Genomic DNA, 21310 nt, shown 5'->3' with positions numbered 1-21310 from the left:
GGCTTAGAGAAGCCGGGACTTGTTTAAGATCACATGGCTGGTGGACATAGTAGGCCTGGATGTTCTGTGGTTATGTATACTTTTATGGTTTTTCCCATTTTTCACTCAGCAGATTTTAAAAATAATTCCTATGGTAATAATTGAAAAGTCCCCTTTCTTACCCTGATTCTCACATGCCCAGTCTTCACAGACAGCTGCTCTTAATCACCTTTTTGTAGGTATTGAAAGTAATAAAATTATATTAAGTAGGGATAGGTTGGGATCAGCCAAGCTCTGTGGCCGCTTGACTGCTGATCATTACCTCTTGGTGAGAGCCTGGCGTGCATTCAGGGGGCAGCTGTGGCAACACAAGGCTCAATTCCGGGGTGCTGCAGAGGATCCAACGCTTGTCCTGGGCCTTAGAGCCAGCTCTCTCAGCTCTCAGACGGCTGGGTTTTCTTAGCCTTGAGCTCAGAGTCACTCCAGCCAAATGCATGGGCAGAAATGTGGCAAAGAGGTAAAAGCATCTCATGGTCCCTAAGTTCAGGCAGACTGGGTGTGTGACCCTGACAAGTGCCTGAGTTCCATCAAGCCTCAGTTTCCCCACCTGTGCTGCAGGAACATAGCTGCTTGGGCTTTGTCTACAAAGAGGCATGTACTCAGGGCACATGGGTGGCTCAGGGGTTGAGCATCTGCCTTCAGCTCAGGGGTGATCCCAGGGTCCTGGGTTCCCCTGCAGGGAACCTGCTTCTCCCTCTGCCTGTGTCTCTGCCTCTCTCTGTGTCTCTCACAAATAAATAAATAAAATCTTAAAAAAAAAAAAAAAAAGAGGCACGTACTTGCACCAAGTGTGGTGTCAATAAGTTTTACCAATTTACTGCACTGCTTGTAGACCTTTCACTCATTCCACACTGGACCCCCCAGCACCTGGAATGGCGTCTGGTACATCAGAGGCATTTAATAGACATTTGTGGCCTAAATGAACAAACAAACCCTTGACCAGTTTGCCAGAGCTGCTGCTGACAAACCAGGTGACTTTAGATTGGTCCCTTCCTATCTCCTAGCCTCAGTTTCCCCATCTGTGAGGAGGTGGGTCCCTTCCTCCAGGTCTCCACCCACCCTGTCCACTTCTCATCTGAACCAGCCTTCAGCGGCTTGTGAGCAGCCCAGGAAAGTTGTCCTTCTGTTTCTCTGAATATTAATTTTCAAATTAAATCCATTTTGGAGTATTCAGCATTGCCATGGTATCACAACTGTTCTCTCTCTCTCTCTCTCTCTTGCTTTTCCTCTCTCCCATCCTCTTCCCTGCCCCTCCCACGCCACCCCACCCCAGCAGACATCCCAAGGGCCTTAAAGGGCCAGCTCTGCAGTCCCCAGAGAAAGATGCTTTCTGAAGTCACAGGAAATTGTTCTTCCTGGCAGGGAATATTCATTTGATTCAATCCTTTGGGGAGGCAAATTGTAGCTAGGAGCTGTAGAGTCAAGGCTCCCCAAGGAAGGGGAGGCTCTCCCCAGACTGCAAGTGGTGACTGGGTCTGAAAGGTGAGAACCTCATGCTGCCCATCTGATTCTCATCCTGGTACAGCCCAGAAACACACTGAGGCAGAAATGGGAGTGATCTCCAGTCAGGCTCATGGAACGGAAGAACCTGGTTCAGCCACAGGCCAGAGCACTGCAGACATTAAGCCACTCGTGGGACAGTAATTAATGTTTAAAATGTGAGACTGAAATTTTGTCATGGTTGCCCACAGAGCCCACTGCCATTGCTTGGAAAATGAAAATTCTTTCTTTTCCCCCAGCTTCACTGAGATATAATTGACATGTAGCACTGTGTAAGTTTAAAATGTACAATGTGATGGTTCGATATGTATATATATTGCAAAATGTTGACTATAATAACATTAGTTAGTACATTAATACATTCCTCACTTCACATAATTAGCATGTTGTTGTTATGGTGAGCACAGTGAAGATTTACTCTCATAACAACTTTCAAGTATACGGTACAGTATTACTAACTATAGTTACCATGCGGTACATTAGATTCCCTGAAACTTATTCAACTTCTAACTGGCAGTTTGTGCCCTTAGACCAGGATCTCCCCATTTCCCCTACCTCCTAGACCCTGATAAACATCAGTCTACCCTCTGTTTCTATGAGTTCAATGTTTTTAGATTCCACATATAAGTGAGATCATGCAGTGTCTTTCTTCTATTTGACTTTACTAGGGATGGAAATCCTTAAAGGCATTGCCATGGGAAGAGGGAAGGGCCAAAGTTTCCATAAGTTACAAAGATTCTGGCAAAGGTTAATAAATAACAATAATAATTGTATATAATGAGAATTATAATAAATAATTGTGTGCCTATTGGGTCCCCATTTCACTGATGAAGAAACCATTGCTCAGAGGAGTCCAGTACCTGACTGTGGTGGTTTGTACTGTGTTGACGTGGTCAGGCTGGAACTGTGTTGTCCAGAATCCCCTTCCCTGCATGATTCTGGGTGTGAGCTGGCCATGAGCTGGCACATGCATACAAATCCAGAGGTGGAGGTGTGTGACCTCTTTGGATGTGGTGGCAGTGAATGAGATACAGAGGTGCCAGTGGTACCCATGGGCCTTTACTTTTTGGGGCTCCATGTTCAATTCCTCCCCAAGACCCTTGCAGCGGACCCCCGGAGGCAACAGATCCCATTGCCAGCCCCACTCAGCTTCCAGATCAAGTGGCCAGTGAGCCCTCCAATCCTCCCACTGCCCCATCCAGACCTTCCTTCACCCATGGTGTATAAGACCAAACTCCAATAATAAAGCTCTTATTCCATGCCCCTTAGTAGTCTTCTCCCCACTTGAACCTTGATTAATAGCTTGACAAAGGCACAGCTACTAAGAGATGGAAGGAACCTCAATTTAGACCCACCTCCATCTGGGAAGTCTGTAATTCTCTCCATGACATCCTCTAAGATGCTGAGAAATAGTTACTGGGCACCCAAGTGCCTAGTACTATAGTAGACCATGGATGACACACACACACACAAAAAGCCAAACTTGCTCTCAGGGAGCTTTTAGACACAAAATATGAACAGACATGTTAGGGTCTTTCCTAGCAGAGGTCATGTCAATCACTATTGTTTAGTTCTATAAGCTTTTGTGTAAGACAGAATGCCATGGCCTGGAGGGCCTGCAAAGGTGGTGGGCATGGATGCTGGCCGAGTGGGCTAAATGATTATAGATGTGCACATAAACACGTCCACACAGACTGACATGTGCATGGCCAGCACTCAAGTCTTGTTCTACTTGAAACTTGTTCCTTTGGGGAAAGATGTCTTCTCTAGTCTCATCACATGTGGTCTGGTCTGGGCTGACCCCTCTTGGCCACTGTGAGTGGTTCTGGGTTGAGAATGTGGCCCAGCTCAGCCATTGAAGGACTTTTCCTGGAACCATGGGAAAGCAACCCTCATGACTCATTTCTCCCCTGACTGGCTCAGGTTCCAGAACATCACAGAGTCTAAAGGTTCTCTGCCTCAGAGGACAGGGTTGGGTGATCCAGATAAACCAGAGCCATTAGGAGGCTCCCCTGCGTTCTGTAGAGGGAAGGAGCCCAATCCCATCAGGCCAGGAAGTCTGGAACCCTCTTCTGGTTCCAGAGCTCTCTGTGCTTTTCTTCTGCACTCCCCATCACAGGCGTGATCACCCAGCTGGAGGATTATCTGATGACTTTCTGTCCCCCATCAGATGCTGCAGGGGAACTTCAGGGACCAGGAGCTTAATGAAATGAGTATCAGTCCATACAGAATGATGGACACTGTGATGGGCTGTGGAGTTCATTCCCATCCAAAGAGGGCAGCAGCGCCTGTGCTAGGCAATGATGCCAAGTAATGAAATCTTCTCTTTTTCAAGAAGAAGCGAGAAGCCTACACTTGGATATAAAATTGCCTGACTATAAATGTTGGAAGCCATTTTATTTTAAGATAAAATAAAACACACCTAGGGACCAGGTGCTGCTAGCACTCTGCCTGTATGCCCTGCACCAGCTCTGAGTGCCGTAAGGACAGGACCAACACTAGGCCTGGATATGGAAGGAATGGTATGAGTATTTGCTGAACGAATGAAGGAGTGGACAAGTGTTTTTCTTGGTATGTTTCTGTGTGTGAGGATCCAAAGGATCCTCCTTTCTTGGCTGCACTGCCAAAACTGCCAGGAGTGTCTGGTTCGCCTAGTGGCCTGGAGCCATCATGAGTAAGAACATCTATCCCTTTGCCTCTCAGGCAGTGGCAGAAGTGCTATGAGCATCGCACAGCTCTGCTTACTCTCCCCTGACTTCCTCCATCAAGAAGGAGCACCCTCCCCCCATGTCTTCCCCTAGTTGCCTTGCTGGGATTTCTGCAACCCAAGGAAGGTACAGGCCCACGATGCCATATTCTGGGACCCTAACTGAGCCCTGGGCAGCTTTGGGCAGCAAAGACATGTGAGAGACGGAGGTGCCACCTGATGGGTGGCAGGCTTTTGGTGGCAGGTGTCAGCAACCCCCAAACAAAGCAACTGTCCCTCAGCCTGCTTACTCCATCAGCAGCTCAAATGTGGTAGTAGAGAGAGGGGCCCAGCAGTGAGCATTTTCCACATCAGGGAAGAAGCGAGCCATGGCACCCTGCATCCATCCTAGGGAGACGACCACTGCCACCCCCTGTATGTCTCAGCATGGTGACTGGGACCCTTCCAGGATCTGTTCCTCCCACCCCCTCATGTAACCCATCTCTGCCACACCTCCGAGTACTTTAGCATCTCCCCATCCATTCTGCAAAGATTTACTGCAGTCCTGCTTCATGCGGGCGCTGGGGTGGTGACAGTACCTACCCTCCTATAGCTCCAGGTGTCAGATCACGTAGTCTTAGACATCCATGTGGCAGCGCAGACTTTGCTGAGTGTCAAGGAGGGAAAGAACAGTGTGTCATGAAGCATTAGACGGGGCATCTGACTTAGGCTGGGGGTGGGCATCTTTGTCAGGGGAGAGTGTTTGAGCCGAGTCCCAAAGAGCAGTTTTAAGCAGGGAGTCCAATGTGCAGAAATGAAGGTCACTCAGGCTGCTCCTTGAGAACAGGATGGTGGGTGGTGGGTGCACCCTCGTGGGTGCGGGGATACTGTCAGGAGGCTGTGACAGTAGTCCAGGAGGAGATGGTGGGTGCTGGAAGAAGGGTGGCGGCGGCAGAGATGGGGCGGAGAAGTGGGCAGATCCGGGCTATATTTAGGAGGATTTGGTGACAGTTTGGACGAGTGAGTGGGCAGGTGCCAGGGTGCTGCCTGTATTTGTGGCTTGTGCACCTGGGGGGGCTGGCAGTGCCTCGGCTGGGATGGGGAACCCTAGAGGAGATCAGGCTGTGGGGAGGGGCACTGTGAAGAGCAGAAGACATCTGAGCCAGCCCAGAGATGTCACTGGCTTTTCCCAAACGTGCCCTGCTTCTCACAGCACCATGCTTTTCCACATGCAGCTTTCTCTGCCTGGAAAGTTATTTCTTTCTGTTTTCTGGGCCAAACACCTGTTTGTGCTCAATGGTCTGGGTCAACTGCCCCCTTCTCTGTGCCACTCAGCTGCCACCCTTGTGGGAACTCACACCTCACCTCACACACAGGACCTGAAGGAACATTTTGGCTGGGTAGGAGGGAGGTGGTGAAGCTGACCACCTCAGCTTCTGGGAATAGGAGGGCAGGGTGTGTGTGTGTGTGTGTGTGTGTGTGTGTATGTGTGTGTGTGAATATCTAGACAAAGGAGGGAGTGTGTGTGAGAGTGCATATGGACAGCATGTGAGTGTGCATGGGCGAGAGACTGTGTGCTCTGTGCACACTGGCCTGAGGGAGGCGGAGGGGAAGGCCAGCCTCACCTGTCTCCCCCACATCTGAGAAGACTGAATGTACTGTGGTGCTCGGGTGCTCGGCATCTTGGGCTCTGGAGCCACATCCAGCTGGATTTGAGTCTGGCCTCTTCCATATAATAAGCTCTGTGGCCTTGGGCAAACACTACTCTTAGCCTAAGAATACTCATCTATACTAGGATTCTAACAGTATCTGCCTCACTGGGCTGGTTTGAGGAATGAATAAGATGATGCCTGTAAAAATACTTAGCTGGGATCTGGAATATGAAAGGCACTCAAACATGATGAATGTTCACCCCAACCTTCCCCTTGCCCCAGGGACGATGCCTTGACCTACCACACAGGTCTTACCTCCTGGTATTCCTGCACACAGGAGCATGTACTCATGCACTCCTGGTGACACTCAACAAAGCGACAGCCTTGCATTTATTTGTGTGTTTATGTGGTTCTCTATGAGCTCCAAGAGATAGGGAGTGGTGTCTTGCCTCCTTGCCATTGTCTCCCTGGCACCTAGTGTGAGCTAGAACATCATGGAGTGCAGCAAGCATTGATCAAATCAATGGATGAATGTAGAATGGTAGTCTCCTTCTTCCCTCTCTTCTTCCCTCCCTCTTTCCTGTTTCTTTGAGCCCCACCCCCACCCCTACAGATAGAGCTGAGCCTCAGGCCCTCTCTGGGTGGCAAGAAACTGGTAGCCAGAACCTAGAAGGGAAGTGAAATGGCCAAAACAGATCTGACACTGCATGGTGCGGTGAATGTCTATCCAAGAGCTGACACATCTTTTTTTTTTTTTTTTTTTTTTAATTTTTATTTATTTATGATAGTCACAGAGAGAGAGAGAGAGAGAGAGGCAGAGACACAGGCAGAGGGAGAAGCAGGCTCCATGCACCGGGAGCCCGACGTGGGATTCGATCCCGGGTCTCCAGGATCGCGCCCTGGGCCAAAGGCAGGCGCCAAACCGCTGCACCACCCAGGGATCCCCACATCTTTATTTAACTGCTGGCTGCTGTCACCTTTCACGCCTCTGAGCACACTTGAGAAATTATACTTTCTTTTTTTTTTAATCCCAAGGCTTGTTATTATTTTTATTACTTTTAAAGATCTCATTCCCTGTTTTTTTTTATTTTATTTATTTATTAGAGATACAGAGAGAGAGAGAGGGAGAGATACAGGCAGAGGGAGAAGCAGGCTCCATGCAGGGAGCCTGACGCAGGACTCGATGCTGGGTCTCCAGAATCCTGCCCTGGACCAAAGGCAGCGCCAAACCGCTGAGCCACCCGGGCTGCCCTCATTCCCTGTTTTAAGCATCCTAAGTGCAGACCGTGATTTATATTCAGCCATATGGTGAATTTTCTAATTTGTTAATCATTGTTAAACTTTCACCTGTTGTGAGATGTTACCAGAAGGTGTCCTGTTGCTTGGAGAGCCCTTAAAATTGTCTACAAATTTGTTCCTTCTCCCGAGTCCCACTGAATAAAGCAAATGCAGGAAAATGTCCCTCTGCCCTCTGAAAGATTGGTACTCATCCTTCTGAAATAAAGCTGTTTCTTTCCCATTCTCTTCAGGAGCTGAGGCTAAAGATGTTTATATGGAAAACAAGGAGCAGCAAGCAGTTTGATTTTTTCCGCCTTTTTTTTCCTTCAGGAAATTGTTCTGTTATGCAAGAGAAATGCAAGTTCACCCGCAGCAGAGCAGTCATATGATAAGAAATCTGTTTGTGAGAGAGGGAAGCTCATTTCCCCCTTTGAGAAGCTGCATTTGTTTGAGGGAGACAAGGGGAGAGAGAGCAGTTTTGCTGTGGGACAGGGAAGGGATTAAGGCATCATGACAAGCACATGGTTTAGAAATGAGCCCAATTAAAAAAACATGAACCCATCTGACCCTCATTTGAAAATCTGGAGCTGTCACTGTCCACTCCTTGATTTGAGAGACCAGCACAATTATTCTGGAAATCATTAAGATTCTGGTAGAATGAGTTTTCTGGTCTTGCTTGTGATTTCCATTTTCTCATTACTGACAGAAGCTGCACTTATGGATCTTTCTCTTTGAAACAGGAGCTTCTCAGACTAATTTTTTTTAAAAAATTTTTTAAAAAAGGTATAATGCAAAAGCTTAAATTAAAGGGCTCATCTCGGCCGCTTCCATGAGAACTGTACCCCCTCCTACCCCCCACTACCATCTAATTATTTATTTATTTATTTATTTATTTATTTATTTATTTATTTATTTATTTGCCTTTGGAGATGGGATTCACAGCCATGGTAGGCAATTAGATTTCAAAGCTAGAAAACTCTGTTGCCCTTTGCCAGGAACTGCTGAAGCAAGCAAGACAGCCCATGGGTTTTGAATGCCTGGCCCGGAAGCAGGCTGTCCTGACGCAGTGCTCCCAGGATGGGCTAGAGGAGTGTGTTTGTCTTTGTTCTGCAAAGGGAAATCTAATTTCATCCCCGGAGCCCTATCTGCGTGGTAATTCCGTAGCTAGGCGACACTGGCGCTCAAAAGGCTGGGAGATTGTCTAGTTTGTGAAATGCTGAGAGTTGGCATGGTCTGGGAGAGGGTCAGCTTCCAGTGAGCAGATCAGCCCCCGGGCTTGATCCTCAGCCTTCCTTCATGGTTCCACTACTTGGAGGGTTGCTATATCCCTGAAGACTGAGGGTGCCCTTGTGTCCCCAACCCAGCTCTCTCTCTTGCTGTTGGTTGAGTCACAGGGTTTAGGAATGAGATCTGATTTCTAAAGCTGCTGAGAAAATGCCAACACTTGTTCAAGAAGCAGACTGGTGCTGTGGCTGGAACTCTGGATCAGAAGCCACCTGGAGACAGACTCAGAATTGGTGGGTCATGTCTGTGACCCCAGATAGTGCTGCTGCTCTCATGGAGCTTATCTTTTCATGGGGGAAGGAAAGTACACAACTAAATAACCAGAAAGATATTACTGGCTAGTGGTTAAGTGCTGTGATTAAAGTGAAAATAAGCAATGTGAAAGAACAAGACTGGAGGGCTTCTCTTTGGAGGTGACATTCAAGGGGAGACCTGATGAGAAGGAGCCAGCGGTACAGACATCTGGGGGAACAGCAGTACAGGAATGGCAAGTACAAAGCACCTGAGCAGGGAGTGATTTTGGTACATCTATGAAGCAATGAGAAGCAGGTGTGTCCAGAGACTGGTGAGTGACAATGAGATGGCTGGAGATGAAATCAGAGAGGTAGGCACAATGATAGGAAGGAGTTTGGAGAGATTCTGAATATTTTGTGGTAGTTTTGGAGGCAGGGGGGAGACATGATCTGATTTGTGTTTTAAGAGCATCAGTCTGCTTTCTGGATGGAGAATGGATTGGAAGGGCACAAGGCAGGAAGCAGGGCTGCAGGTCCAAAAGCTACTGTAGTGCTCCACGTGTGAGAGTGGAACAGGTTTGTCTTCCAGCAACAGAAGGCACCTTCCACAAAACAAATAGGCTACTCTTCATCAAAATGTTTTTCGAGTTTTCCTTATTCTGGATGTTGAGAGCCTCGATCAGTAGAGAGGTTATGAGTACTCTCTGGAGGATGTTTTACTAACCGGGCCCCAGAAACTCCCCTGTGCCCACAGGTCTGCTTTCATGAACACCATCAGCCCTGCAATAACAAGCCAGTGAGAAAGACTTCAGCACAGTGTACAGTCAAAGCCAACCCCCGTTGGAATGCCAAAAAAGGCATTCACACATCACACGGGGCACTTGAGTTGGTATGTGTTCTATAATGTGAGCAAGGCAGCATAATATACTCTATGTCTGATTTCCAGGGATGCATTCCAGGCCCCAGGCCCAATGCCTAGCTGTCTATGGCAATCAGCACAAACAGGGATATGTATAACACATTCTATGTACTTATGCCTTACCTATTCATAGCATTCCAAAGTGGTTATCGATTATATCACACAAAAAGAAACAAGTCAGGCCCATTTTATTGTGTGTGATGTTGTATACCATTCAGACTTCTTAAATTATTTGTAACTTAGGGAGTCATTCACGTAGCTGCCGTGATCTGACCAGCAGAAGAACTTTGCAGACGAGTTGAACTCAAACTATAGAATTATCTGCAAGTAAATGAGGACTGTTTAAATCACTAAGTTTGGGGTGGTTGTTACACAGCAATAGATAACTGATACAACTAACAGTAGCAGAAAGCATTACCATCCCCAGATCCGAAGGGATGCACAATTGCTGGACATATGTGCTTTAGGAAGGTGAGAGCAGGGGAGAAACACCCCAGCCTCTCTCCTCCTCCCTCCCTGTTTCTTTTCAAAGCCTCCCATTGGGCAAACTCAACCAGAAACCAGAGGTTGAGAGAGACGGCTGATGCAATCCCAAGGGATCGACCTTCCAGGGCTGGGATCGACCTTCCAGGGCTGGGAATCCATCTGGGGATGGGTAGAAGTCACACATGGAAAGTAGCCAGCATTGAGGGATGAACGTTGAATCCTCACACTTCTTTCTTATGAGTCCACAGCTCCTGTGGTCCTGTGGAGCCCTCAATCCTCAGAAAACCCAAACATACACATTTTTGGACTCATTTTTCCAGACATTACTGGATTTCTTGAAGAAGGGAAAACAATTTGAGACCACTCTGTTAATGTTTTTCTCGAGCTTTACGTGGGTGATATTCTCCACGATCCATGCTATATGGACCATAGCTGGACGACCCTGCCCCCACCCCCCAGCCCCACCCATTGCTCCTGAAATATGAGAAATGAGAATACAGTGTTCTCCAGCCCAACCAGGGATGTCATCTACCTCCCTTGCCTCCCTGACCACGTTTCTCTCAGGAGAGCTCTACAGTCATCCTTCAAAGTTTGAAAGAACTCCTGGGTCTCCGTTACCAGTGCACACCAGTCTCCCAAAGCCACCCTTTCTCCAGGACTCTGCACTCTGCACAGTCCGACTGGCGGGGTCGCCAAAGGATCACAAGGTCAGTGACCTGCGGGAACGAAGGGATCTCAGCATCGTTGATGGACACCAAAGTTCTGCTCTGGGGTTCTGGTGGAACCAGGAAAGCCTTTCTTTCAGTGTGCATCCTGGCAGCAGGAAAAATGAAACCCCATTTTCAACACTGCCCTTTCCCAGTCAGTTTGTGAGGTGGTACTAATTTAAACTTCATTCTGGAAATGTGTGAGAGATCATTATGTTCTTGTTGTTTTACTCTGTAATGATGTCAGCAGATGAGAGAGTTGTCTGGCTTCTGAGAGTAGCGGGGCAAGGCTCCTGGCAGGGCTGGGGTAGGTTTATCCAGACCAATGCAGGCTGCAGGAAAAAGCCTGAAGTATTCCAAGCAGGTGGACTGATTGAGGAGTGGGAGAGTTTGCAGAAAAACCTGGAAGACAAATAAAGCCAGAGCAACTCTTTAGCTTCTCACAGAAGAGCTCAAAAGAGTACCAGCAGAATGGAGTGTAGACGAGAGGCTACCTGAAGACTATGGGGCAGAAACAGAGCCACCTCTATCAGCCTGACTCTGGGAAGGGCGGGAGCCTCATCTCTGATGTTAGCTCCCACATTGAAAAAGCAATAGAAGGAATTCGAACAGTGGCTTCTCTCCTGGGAGACAGACCTAATAGGCCCATTTCACCTCAGGCCTTATGAGGCTGGGGTCCTGTTACAGGTAGTGACTCCTTAATGAGGCCCAGCGTGGAGAGGCTGTATGGCTGAGCTATCTATCACTCGGGGAGAAACAGGGCTCCTCTGTTTCCTGTCTTTTTCTGCTACAGAATCCAGTGCCATCCATCGTCCTAAGTGACGAGCCGTGGTCAACACCCCGTTTTTCCCATTTACGGCTTGAGGATAATGATGTCGGTTCTCATTGTGCTTCTAGACCTTGGGACCCGAGGGACGAGGCTTTCTTTCCTGCCAGAGATAGGGAAAGGACGGGCCAGTGTTTCAAACAAATACCGTTCTTCCAGCTGAATGGATGTGGGGAGGGATGTGGAAAGAGGGAGAGGCCGCCTCGAAGGCCCTGCAACCAGGCCAAGAGGAGCATTCAATCAGGGACCTGACATTTGCCTCCTGCCCTCTTATCGGAGTTGCTAAGTCATTGGGGCCTTTGTGCTGAGGCATTGGGAAGGAAGGAATGGCCCAGCCCGGCCAATCGTGCACCCGGCTCTCTGCCCAGGCGCCCGCCACTAGCATCTCCCTGACATCTGACTGATCTCTTCATTTCACTTCGGTAAACAGGCCACCTCAAGGCCAAGGTGACGGTGACCTCTGGCGCTGCCAGCCGCACAGGATTCTCCCTGGAGTCCCTGGTTAAGCGCTTTCACACGGGTCGGGGCTCTTATTTCCCACCGCCACCACTCCCGATTAGTGCTGACAAAAAAATAAATAAATAACCGTCCTGTGGAACAGACAGCAGGCGCGCTGGGCAGAGTGAGCCAGGCGAGGAAGGGCACCAGGACGGTGGGGGCCAGGCAGAGGGGGAGGTCTCCCTGAGAAGGTCGCCTTCCCCTGTCCCTGCCATCTCTGCTGCTAAGAACAATGCAGCTGCCCAGGAAGCACAGAGGCAGCCCGGCTATTAATAGGCTGCGGCACGCGGGGGGCCAAGCTGCCGCATTTCTGATGTTTAAATCTCCAGTGTGAAGTGGCTTGCAGGCTCCAATTCTGCAAAGACAATTAAATATAGATTCTTTGGGGTGAGGGTTGGGAAGGGTGTGGGTGGAATGTGAGCCTGTGCCGCGCTGCAATTTAATCCTGCCTATTTCAGTGGATCCATTCACACGCTCCACAGACACATTTGAGCACATGCGGTGTGCCAAGCACAAGGTACACTCAGAGGAAGCACACCTGGCCCGCATGGTCCAGCAGGTGGCAATTCCTATTTCCTACAGGGCGGTCAGGCAAACAGCACAGGTGAATGAGACAGACAGGGTATAAAGCAATAGGGACTGGTGGGGCCTGTGTGAAAGGCACAGCTGTGTCTTCTGTACAGGCACTGGGGAGCTACTCAGCTCCCAAAATTGTTATTTTGCAGGGATCCCTGCCCAGTATTGCTATGCCTTATAATTTTTCAAGGGAAGACATGTATTTGGAATTTTGTGTGATTTTTTTCCCTGGTTTTAAAAAATATTGTGTGGGCCAGAGAAATCACATCTGCAGGCTTGTTGGGCCCAGGCAAGATCTTATAATAACGAATGATAAGAGTTGAAGTAGAAGGAATCCCACAAACTTATGAGAGCCTGGAAGTGGGGCATTTGACCCATCCAGGGTGGGGGTGGGTGGGTCATCCCAGTCAAAGGGAACCGAGTCCTGTATGGTGGTAATGATGGCATAAATTGCGGCACAAAGTTTGAGGGAACCATCCCAGGCAGAGGAGCATAAATTGTGCTGGATACCATGCACTCACCAGCTAAGGGCTATTTCTTAGCCTTCCTTGCAATGAAGGGTGACCATCTGACAAACGGTGTCTGTCTCATGACCTTAAAGCATGGAGGGGGTTAGGGGGCAGCCTGCACTCCTCCCGCCCTCCCTGCTTCCATCTTGCTGACAGCCATCAAGAGCACAGATTGTGGAGCTGGTGATTAAACCTCTTTGGCTTTGGTTTCTGTAAAATTTAGATAATATTGTCTACCCCACAGGGAGATAGGTTGAAGGATTACCATCTACAAAGTATTTAGAACAGTGCCTGGCATGTACATGTGCTGCCAGGGCGCTATTCCATCAATATGGTTCTGCTGACTATATGATTGTGCGGTGCTCGAGGCAGGGCAGAACCAAGAGAGAGTTGGGAGCCCCAGCCCTCCACCTGCACTAATACACAGAGACAAGTTGACTGCTCTCTCATTTATGCCACCGTGTCCAGTGCCTCTGATGCAGCAGCTGAACTTATATCCTTCAAATATGGTAAGTAACTCAGAGATCAGCTGGGGTTCTTCCGGCCTGTGAGAACTGGGTGAAATTACCTCAAATCTGGAGGTACAGGGGCACCTGGGTGGCTCAGGCAGTTAAGTGTCTGCTTTTGGCTCAGGTGATGATCCCAGGGTCCCAGGATCAAGCCCTGCATTGGGCTCCCTGCTCAGATGGGAGCTTGCTTCTCCCTCCCCCTCTACCCCTCACCCCTGTTCCCTGCTCATGCTTTCTCTCTCTGTGTATCAAATAAATAAGTAAAATCTTAAAAAACAAAAAAAACAAAAACAAAAAACAAAAAAAACCCAAAAAACCTCTGGAGGGATGTTAATACCCAGTCACCTGTGACTCCTGGAAGTCATGAGTCTAGTTTGTGCCACCCTGTCCTGCGCCACATTGTGCCCTGGAGTTCCCACATCAGTGCAACAGCCAGGTTCCCCTGGGAAGCTTGAGTGGGCTGAGTTGGTTTACCTGAAAGAGGTGACTGAGTGCCTGGGTGGAGCAGGGCACAGGACCATCACACACACTTTGACCCCCCTGCTGAACCCCCATATCTAACTCTCCCCCCACCCCAGGAGCCCAGTTTTTCCAGTTTCTCTGTGAAAGCCACCCAATGCCTCTATAGTCCTCTGCTTTCAGGGTGCCTAAGGGACCACGGGCCCCAGCTGCATCTATGTGGAGGCGTTGCCCCCTACTCTGTGACTGCACGAGGCAGGGATACTAAGGCAGACCTGCACCCATAGAACTCCTCTGGCAGTAGACTTTGGCTCATGGATGGCACTACTAAACCTCTGAGGTGGCACAGCAGCCCAGGACCTTCCCACCCAATCTTCTCTCAAAATTCCATTGCATCATGGTCTGACTGCTCTTTGAACCATGACATTTCCCTTAATAAAACCCCTGTATGTTCGTTTTTGTCTTGGCATCTGCTTCTCTGGTAATAATACACTGCCTACGTTTCTTGGAAGCAGAAAGAGATATGATTAGTTCCTTCACACTTAGGGGATTTATTCCATCCCAGGACCATTTGCATATCTTAAGAGAACAATGCCTCCCTAAGAGGAGTATTTCAGGCACCAGGAATACCTTGTAGTATTGGTGGAGCCCTCCCAGCTGCCCTTGCATATAAGAGTTTGCTCTGTCTTTACAGAGAAGGGAGAGTGGATGTGCCATGTCTAGGGGTTGGGAAAGGCCTAGAGCTTTGACTATATCTGTTTTAATCTCTAGGAGCAAATGGGAACTGATCTTGTATACCAGTTAGGATGCTTTGGGTAACAGGTAACAGAAACCCCAACTCAAAATGGCCTAAACAGTAAGGAAGATCTATGATCTAGGGAGGATATCTCCAGGGCTGGGCATCTCCATGGTTCTCCATGTTACCACACATCTGGTTTTCTTCTATTCCACCACTCTGGCATCCTAGGCTGTCAGTCCTGCCCCAGGCCTCTTCCCTCATGGTGCCAAGGTGGCTGCCACTGCTCAGTCATCATACTAGATACAACTTTTTGCAAAAGGCAGAAAGAGACTGGCTTTATCTAAGTTTCTCATTTTAAGAGTGATCAGACTTTCCCCAGAGTCCTGCAGCAAGACTGAGGTTGGAACTGTGTCTGTCACATGCAATTTTGTGTTCATCATTGTCAGAGTGGGACTGCATGTTTGTCTTGGACAACTGGGATTCAGTAATATCTGCCAAGGGAGTAGTATCTGCCAAGGGGGTAGTAGTAGGATACTTTCTGTTGACTCTGGGCTAGAAGATCTTGAAGAGCCTTCTAGCTCTAATGTTCTCTGGCTCTTATTTTCTCCTTCCTCATTAATTTATGCTGAGATTTTCAAAAAGTAATCTAGTACAGTTAGGAAATTGGCCTCTGATGGACCTGGGTAGCTGTGTGAGCTTAGGCCTATGTTTCCTCAGACCCAATATTGCTTTGCCACTGGGGTTCCTCTATAGATACAGAGCCAGAAAGAAAATCTTGGTCTGTGTCCCTTTACAAATTAGTATGTCTTGCTTTGTGTTTTAGAGATAAATATAAATATGGATATGGATACAGACAGAGGTATGAAAAGTATGTGTGTAAATACACCTACATTTAACATATACACATACACATCCTTGTATGTCTAGAAAGCATACCTAATGCATACCAATTCATTCAGTCAGCCATGTGATGTTTGTGGAATAGACAAATTCATAGAGGCAGGAAGTAGAATGTGGTTTCCAGGGGCTGGGGGAAGGGGCTAGGGAGTTCCTGTTTAATGGGGACAGAATTTCAGTTTTACAAGATGAAAGAGCTCTAGAGATTAGAGATGGATGGCAATGATGGTTGCACAGCAGTAGAAATGTGCTTAATGCACTGAACTGTACACTTAAGAACAGGGAAGATGGCAGATATTTTTATGCATATTTTACTACACACAAAAAATTCAAACATATCTGTTTAGAATATGCATGTTCCCTGTTCTGCCTCACTGCGTGTATGCGGTAGGTGTTCAGTGAATGAATAAGTGCTGTCACTGATGTAAACTACATGTCTGATGATGATTCCTTTTTCCTATGTGCTGACTCAGGCTCAGCCTGGACTTAGAATCCAGCCCTCTTGCTGCTACTCACACACCTAAAAATCCATTTGAATAGATTTTACTGATGATTTGTGTGTTGGGGGGCAGAGTCTCATCCCATATAGTTCACAGCAAAACCTTGAAGATTTTTACTACTAGTTTTCTCCTTTCTGCCCTGTCTCCCTTCTGACATGCAAAAGAATGTTGTACCCTTCACTGTATCAGAATGAGTAAATTCTTGGGGTTCCATAAACAAAGTGTCTCCAGGAAACTCACCTTTGCCAGGAGGTAGTTTAAGGACCATATTTGTTATCAGAATGTTCCCCATTTGGAGGGGCTTCTCAGCACCTCTATTGAGCATGACTCCAGGGAGCAGTACTCATGGTGTATTCTGGAGTTGTGCTCCAGGAAATGGCCTCTGGAATTCTGTAATAGCAGCTCTGATCATCTACACCCATCACCCACTGTCCCTCAAACATTTGTTCCGACGCCTCTATATTTCCCTGAATGCAATTCTGGTGAATTTCATCATTTTGTTCTAACCATGTGACATGTGTCTTTCTTTTTTGTCATGGGTTTTTATATTGAATGGCATCTGATATCCTTCTAGCAAGAGGTGAATAGCTGATAGCAAGGTACTTGCTAAGTAGATGAATCATGAAAAGCACTTTGTGATAAAGTAGATCTAAATTCTCATGAAGAGTTAGATTTCACCATGGATTTGGCAACATTAGTCAGTCAGAGAGCATTCCGTCTCCAGGTAACTGGGCTCAGCAAGCCAGGGCATAGCTTCTCTCAGCACCAACCAGGGTGGATTCAGTAATGCGTATTTGGGGAAAAAAAATCTAAAAGTTACAGTAAGTATTATCACTAAGCCAAGCTTCAAAATGCTAACAGATGTGAAGGTCAGGGAAGACTCAGCCTACCTTTAATGGAGCCATACCATATCTGACCTGATCCAAGTCCAAGCTTGAGGACACAAGACATCCCTCTGAACCTCTTTGTGGCAGGATAAACTTTTTAAAACCACGATATATCAGTGGTTTAAAAGTGTACTTGTCATGCACTGTCTTTCTGTCTCCAAAGTCTGAAGCCTCTACCCCCATGTTTCACAGCTCAGCTGGTGTGTCTCAAACCTGGCCAAATCCCTGCCCATGGTGTCTTACCTGCGTCTGCTCACCTTTCCATATTAGTACTTCCTGCTCCAAAACTAAGGATTGCTTAAAGCCCATCTTCCTCCCTTTCATACGGAAAAACCCTTAGCTTCTTTTACTACAACAAGTTCTGCCAACCTGACATGAGAATTAGATGGGATTGGGGGTAAAAGCTTTGCTACTCAATGTGTGGTCCAGAGAGCTTAGGAATGAAGATTCCCTGGGCTTCAGAGCTACTGAGTCAGGCTTTCGACAGTTTCTCCAGGTGGTTTGTTTACACATCAGTCTTTTTTTTTTTTTAATTTTGATATAATTGTCACTTAACATTGTGTAAGTTTAAAGTGTACTACCTGTTGATTTGATACATTTATTATATTGATTACAATCTGATTACCACCACGTGTATTAGCTAACTCGTCCATCTCATCACATAATTATCATTTCTTTTTTGTAGCAAGAACACTTATGATCTAGCTTCTTAGCCACTTTATACAATATAGTAGCATTGACTCTAATCACAGTATTGTACATTAGATCTCCAGAACTTACTCATCTTTTGACTACAAGTTTGTGACATTCGACCAGCATTTCCTGGTTCCCCCATCCCCAGTCCCTGGTTACCACTATTCTACTCTCTTTCTATGAATTTAACTTGTCTATATACCACATGTAAGGGATATCATACAGTATTTGTCTTTCTTTCTAACTGATCTCACTTAGCATTACTAATACCCTCAAGGTCCATTCATGTCACAAATGGCAGGATTTCCTTCTTTCTCATGGCTGAATAGTATTCCAGTGTGTGTGTGTGTGAGAGAGAGAGAGAGAGAGAGAGATCTCACACCTTTATCCACTCATCTGTTGATGGACACTCGGGCTGTTCCCGTATCTTGGCCATTATGAATAATGCTGCAATGGAACTGGGGGTGCCAATATCTTTTAGAGATCCTGTTTTTACTTTTTGGATAAATACCCAGAGACTAGATAGCTAGACAAGCAAAAATCAACAAGTAGAACTACATGAAACTAAAAAGCTTCTGCACAGCAGAAGAAGCAGTCAACAAAATGAAAAGGCAGAATGAGAGAAAATAATGCCAACCATCTATTTGATAAGGGGTTATTATCCAGAATACATAAAGAACTCATACAGCCCAATAACAGACAAAAAAAAATTGATTAAAAATAGGATTACCAACAGGACTACCACACGTCAGTCTTGGAGCAGCCCTAGTGTAAGTCACTGGCACAGATCCAGGCACACTGCAAGTGCTCGGTGAAACATTAGTTAATTATTGCTGGAGGTTGAACCTATTACTCTTATGAAGAAAGAATCTCAAATTCTCCTGTGATGTAAATAGTCTTCAAGGCCCTTTAAAGTCACTGTGTTATCTAAATCAAAAGTAAGAAAAAAAAAAAAAAGAAATGAGCAAATGAGAGAGATGAAAATTCTTTGAAGCAAAAAAAAAAAAAAAGAGGGCAGGGTGAGGGGAGAAAGAAAAGAAAAATATATTGAGTGTGTTTCCTAGGCCATCTGTGTGAAGAAATAACAAAACCAGCCTTGAAATACCAGCAGGAGAGAACACTGGAGTGCTTTACTTGACAGAATTATTGGAAATGCCTCTTCCTGGTTCAGGGAAAAAAATATTTCAAATACATTTGTCATTTTTTTCCCCCTAACACACTTACAACTCCCGGTAAAGCCAACAACCAGTTTTCTACTCTTTTTGATTCTACTTACTCTGTGGTTAATAATTTCCAGTTTACCCAGCAGGCTATGTAACCTCCCCTTTCCTGGGAAAGAATTTCTGTGCTCTGGCTGGCAGGGAACCTGGCTTCTTAGCAGCTGCCCAGCTCACCCAGCCCTCCCCACCCCGCTCTCCAACAGGGTCCCTCCCGGTGGGTGTCAGGAACAGTGACTTAGTGTTCAGTATAGGGGAGAGGGGAAAAGAGGGGCCTGTCTCCCAGAACGGTGAGGCTCTTCTTTTATAATCTGGCCATGAGAAGAATTTTCTCCCAGTTTCCTGGGAAATAGCTGATAAAGGACAGTTTGTCTGCTGCTATTTATGTATACCTAGGCGGAACAAATCCCCAAACCCTTCTCTCCCCAGCCCCCTCCGGAGTTGGCACTTTGAAAACACGGGACAATAATGAAAGCCAAGAGCGGACACCCCAGAATCTCCCCTTCCTCCTCTGGCCCGCTGCTGAAAGCTACGCCAGCTGCAGCCACCATCCAGGGGTTGGCTTCTAGAAATGCTTCTTTTTAGGAGGTGGGGGTGACATGAGGGGATTTTTGAGAAAAGGAGGTAATCAGAGGGGGCACATCCCTGCAGCCTATGGCACCGCCCATCTGCCTGCCCTCTCCCTGGGTGCAAATCTTTGCCCAACAGCTTTGCTATCGCCCAGCATTGCTGGTGTATATGTGTGGGGAGGGGATGCTGTGAATGGGCTCAGTAGCTTTCTGATAATCCTCTCTGCAGTTTATCTAAATGGGCCGAATGGCTGCAAAACAAACCAGCCAACTCCAGGGTGTCCTGCAGAGTGTACCTGCAACTTCCTGTTTACAAGCTCAGTGTGAGAAGCCCCTGGGACCGGCTCTGCATGTGTCACTTGTCTTTCTGTTTCCTCTGAGATCCCTGACGTGCTAGGGCAAAGGCCTTGCCTTCTGCTGACAGGAAAAATAATATGCTGGGAACAGGCGCTTGAATGTGAAGGCTGTTCAAAAAACAAAACAAAACAAAGTAACAACAGACTTGCAAGTTGGGGTTTGGGCCTAAGGTTGACTTGGCTTCTGTGTTTTGGTCTCCCTGGGAGCATCCTGGTACCACATGGGCTCACCATCTGAGACCCTAGGAGTTAACCCACTTGGGGGCTTAAGAGGTTCAGCCTTGGGGGTTGGGGGGAAGGCAGGCGCAGAGGCAGCTGCCAAGACCCCACCCCCACCCCCACCCCTGTGTGTCCCTTGCTTGCCATGCTTTTCTTTCCTGGACTAAAGGGAAATAGGCATTCTGGAAGGGTTGCCTACCTTTATCGTGGTGATACTGGCAAGTGGTTCTCCCAAGAAACACCTGAATGGCCAGAAGACATTCTTTCCAGGTAGCCAGGCAGCAGGGGTGGTGGTACATGAGCTGAAGGGTCTCTCTTGCCTGCTGTAGGGATGTCAGAGGCTACTATAGGAAGAGTGTACAGGGTATGAGCAGCATTGTCTTCCCCTGGGGGCCTGTTAGAATGCAGATTCTTGGGCCCTGCCTGGACCCTCTGATCTGAATCTGCATTTTAACAGGCCCCTTCCCCCCACCATCCCAGAGGATTCCTGCACACATTAAAACTAGACAAACACTGCCCTAGAGGATCCAGCCCTGTGGCCTTGTTAGGAGGAGGCCAGTGCTGACTTTGGACAACCGTGCTTTTAAAAATCTTATGGGCACTTTGACTCTTGTGATTGGTCTTGTTTCTCTCTTTGCTAAGAAAAGCATTTTTAATTTAACTGAAGTATTGGCTTATTTGGCCTTGTGTATAACGCATGCCACATATCAGAGACCTAAATACATATGTGAGAGGAGAGTTTCTTAGATGAATTTGATGTGTCCCAAGACCAGAAAATTCAAATGCCAGAGGGGCTAGGCAGATGACAAAGATGCAGGCTGGGTGGGCCTATGGGGACTGGATAGCCTGGGTCCTACCTGAAGGTGCAGCTGCTCAACCCTGGCCTGTCTTTGTCATGTAGGCACCTAGTCTAGTATGGCCAGATCATGATATTTTTTCAAGAGAAGCCTGAATTTGAATTTTTTTGAAGTCACCTGATATTGAAATATTAGCGAAAAATTAAAACTTAAAAAAAAAAAAAAGAAAGAAAAAAGAAAATGTGGTGTAAACCTAACCAAGCATGTCATGGAGC

This window comes from Canis aureus, chromosome 4 (assembly GCF_053574225.1).
Source record: "Canis aureus isolate CA01 chromosome 4, VMU_Caureus_v.1.0, whole genome shotgun sequence".
Lineage (NCBI taxonomy): Eukaryota > Metazoa > Chordata > Mammalia > Carnivora > Canidae > Canis > Canis aureus.
Note: the sequence above shows the minus strand (reverse complement) of the source record.